Here is a 4,500-nt window from a genome sequence, read left to right on the forward strand (position 1 = left end):
CGTTGTCTAGGAGATTCGGGCCCCGCCTACACTCCGCTATCTAGGAGATTCGGGCCTCGCCCACACTCCGCTACTAACATGCATACAAGTATCACACATACAACAAGTATATCTATTTCTATCAAGCAGTCACATATCCATACTCAAATAATACTTCGAGACTCGGGCCCCGCCCACACTCAGCTACTATGAGATTCGGGCCTCACCCACACTCATCTACTAACATATCACATATACGGTCCGACCTTGGTGCCTTAGACCCGTTCCTACTGAAGGAGACGCACCTCGCACTGCTGAAGTCCCGCGAATAAATCCCGCGCTGTTGGCTGACAGATCCCTAAGCTGTCAACATCAAAATAAAACCTAATTAACCATTTGGGCTTCCTATGCATAACGTTAAAATCCCAACTTGGGATAAAAGGACCATATTACCCCTAACCTAGCTTGGTCCAAGATTAAGGCCCAAACTCATACTCTGAAGGCCCAAAAGTAAAATAATCAACCAAGGCCTAACTATGGCCCAATTTTCCAAATTAGACCCAAACCTCTACATAGTCTTGCCTTAAGGCCCAACCATTTATTCTTGGTCCAACACTTGGCATTCTGATGGTCCAATATCTCATAATCATCAAGGCCCAATTATGGCCCATCTATGGCCTATTTTTCCAAATTAGGCCCAAACATTTCCAATGGGCATTATCCTTAAGCCCAATCCAATTATTCTAGTCCATTTACTTGTTAATAATTAGCCCATCAAGAGTCCAGACATCTAGGCCCAACAGAAAGGTCCAACTCTAAACCCAACAAAATTAGGGTTTTCACATGAAATGACGATTAGGGTTAATTAGAAACACTTAACCCATTAAGGACTTAATACATTAAGTCCATCAATCTACTAGGTCAATCAAACAGTGTAATTGGCCATAATCCATACATCTATCCATTGGTCCAAATGCGGGTCCCGGCAATCCAAAACTAAAATTTTCTAAAATTAGGGTTTCTAACCCAAGCATTTGCCAATGAAGTCCAAGATCAAGCTTTTGGGCCGATTAGGGTTTCACTATGTCGAGCACCACCCACTGCCACCTCGGGTGGTGGTGGTCGACAGCGGCTCGTAGCGACAGCCACCAACTCACGGCAGCGGTGGTGGTCTTTCTTCACTTTTGACTAAGAAAAATTGCTACAACAATTAACAATAGAACACATACACTCACACACCATACTACACACACAGCCACCTCTACACGGTGGTTGGTGGCGGCAATGAGTGGCAGAAAATGACAGCCACTATGGTTGGCTGCCATGGTGGTGTGCCTGCCTTCGACCAACACTCCTCACGAGCTCTAGTAATATTACACATAAATACGACGTGAACGTAGCCATCAACTACCGACCTGATAGTAGACGTTGCCGGAAAACACGAAAACAATGGCCAAGGCCACCAGCGGCAGCGGCGACGCATCTAACGTCAACCATTCAGAGAAGAACGGGGGAGAGGAGAGGAGTTAATCTCACTGAGAATTTCTGGCCATTTGCGAATCCAGAAATCATCGTTCATGACTTCTTTTGTGGGTCTCGGTGGCTCTTCCGGTTTCTCGTTACGTCTCCAGTAGCAAGGCATGTTGTGGCGGTGCTCAACGGCGAGGCAGCAGGCGGCGGACGGGTTTGGCAACAAAAGCGGCGTCTAGGAGGGCTCTCCTGGTGGTGGCGGTTGTATAGAACATGATATGGTTATGGTTGAAACATGAGAATGGGAGGGGAAAAGGATATCGGGTACATCCCGTGTTCCTTCCGAACTTGTGCCCTATTTTCCTACTTCAGTCCCTCCTCACAAGATTTGTTTTCAAACCAAGCCCAAAGTTTACCTTTTAGGCATTTAGCCCTTGCTTCCATAATTCCCTTCATAATAAGTCCTAATAATTACCAAGCATACCCTCACTTCTAAAATCCTTTTCAAATTAAACCCATAATTTACTAAACAACCCTCAATCTTCAAAAGTCTTTACAAATAAATCCATAAATTACATTTTAACGCCCGAATAATCCAAAGTATAACATTTGGCTCTCCGAAATCAACACCCCGCTAAATATTATGGATTTTTGGGCTACTATCCATTCATTAGTTTTTATCTATTTACTTATCTAATAAACGGGATGTTACACCCTTGATGTATGGGGTGCGACCAAAGGGTAGAAAAGGAAAAGTTATACGTCGATCTTCTTGCATGGATTAGGGTTTAAGTTCGACGTGTGTTAAGCCAAAAGTAACCAGATAGGATTGTGGGGTTCTTTACTACCTTTATGTACATATAAAGAACACCGAAAACGGAGTTGAAACAAAGAAGTTATGGTTGTTTGAGGTTGAGTTGGAAGATGGGGGTTTTTTCCCTATGTAGGGTGTAATGTAGCTATGCATGGCATAGTGGGGGTTTTTTCCCTATGTAGGGTGTAATGTAGCTATGCATGGCATAGTGGCTAATGGAGGAACGCATTTTTAATGAGCTACACATGACATAACTCATGTTACGCAGGGCGTAACTGCGGATGACAAAAACCCTAATTCTAAGGTTTTGAGCCCTATTTAAGGACTATAAATTCATGGAATCCCTCTCATAACCAGCCTTTATCACCTCGTATTATCCCTTTGAAACCTTAGCCGCCATTTGTGAGTCTTAGAGCTTTTAGTGTGCTTTTTGGTGCATTTTGAAGAAAGGAGTCAATAGAAGAAACCTTGGTGAGCTTCGAGATTTGTAGATCCAAACCTTGCACTTTATCATCATTCTCCAGGAGGTATAAAGCTTACATCTTGATGTTCCTTTTGTTATATCTGATTAGTTCATCGTTTTTTTATGCTTTTTGTCCCGTAATCTTGGTTCTTTTGAGTATGGGTTACTCCAGACTATGTGAATGCCTCCTTATAATGTTTATGAGGTTATTGAGACATAAAAATGAGAGCTTGGGCACTCTCATTCATCCATGCATGAGTTCTTGAGCATTGGATAACTTTATGGACGTAGGTTTTGGTATTGTTCTCTTTATGACCATGAAAATGGATAAAGTCATAGACTTTATCCATTAAGACATTCATTTAGATCAGATATGGGAGTTTGAGAGTTTGGTTTGTTGTATTAAAAGCTTAATAGAAGTTTTTGGGATCATAGGTTGTATGCAGGGCGTAGTTTAGTTATGCATGGCATAAGTCAATTGAGCGTTGACCGTTGATTTTTTGGTCGGTTTGACTTTCGGACTTAATATTGGAAGGGCAAAATGGTCTTTTGCCCAAAGGAGGCATAAGTGTGAGCCTATACCTTTCTTGGGTTAGTCATTTCCTTAATTATTAATTAGGTTTTCATTATGGATATGTTTATCAAGGGAAGGCTTGATATCGTCGGCTCGAGTGGGGGTTTATCTTGTCATTAAGATTGAAGTGAGTCTCTTCAATGTACTCGTGGGTCAAATGCACCAATATCGGTCTATTGGATTATGTTTGTAGGATGCTAGCTATCTTTGTAACTCTTGCATGTGTATGTATGTTTTTATGGGTTAGGCCCGATTATATGGGTTGGGCCCAATTATGCATGTCGATATGGGCTAGGCCCGAATGATATGGGTTGGGATCGAATGATATGGGATGGGCCCGAATGCATAGGTTGGGCATAAGCATGTATGTTGGGTTGGGTCTGTTACTTGTATGATATGTAGTATTTTAAGGAACTCACTAAATTTTGTGCTTACGATTTGTGGTTTAAATGTTTTCAGGTTTTGTTATATTAAAGGAAGGGCATGGCTTGATTGCATCGCATCCATTGGAGATTTCCGTACATAATAATTTTTGACGTTACTCTGATAAATGTTTTTGAATCAAATGGTTTTATCCAGATCTTTGAAGTTGTAATTTGAATAATACTTTTATTTTTAAATAAAATTTTAGTTTAAAATTTGGAAAGTTACAATTATGAAACAATTTTAATTGGTTTAGCCTCAAGCATTAACCTATGTGCCTATCTGACTAATATGCTCACAATTTCCTTTAAAATTGATGTTTGCCCATTTGACTAATATGACCATTTGCCTTCCTATATATATATATATATATATATATATATATATATATATATATATATATATATATATATATATATATATATATATATATATATATATATATATATATATATATGGAAAAGTGAATATACCCTTAAGGGTATATAAGCTTAGGTACCCAAACTCACCACAATACGTTGTTTTGTTTGATATATTTATTATATTTTTTTTAAACTTCAATCTCTAACTTGATTTATTTTCAAGATTTTCAAATTTTCACTATTATATTTCTCTTACATCACATCTTTTTGCCAAACACCTACTAGGCTATATATATTATAGTTGAAAAAGAAAATTATATAAAAGGAAGATAATTGTGAAATTTATAAAAATCTTGAAAGTAAATCATGTTAGAGTTTAATTATAAGAATATTGGACAATTACAATGTATATATA

This window comes from Lactuca serriola, chromosome 7, assembly GCF_051521515.1.
Source record: "Lactuca serriola cultivar US96UC23 chromosome 7, Lser_US96UC23_V15, whole genome shotgun sequence".
Lineage (NCBI taxonomy): Eukaryota > Viridiplantae > Streptophyta > Magnoliopsida > Asterales > Asteraceae > Lactuca > Lactuca serriola.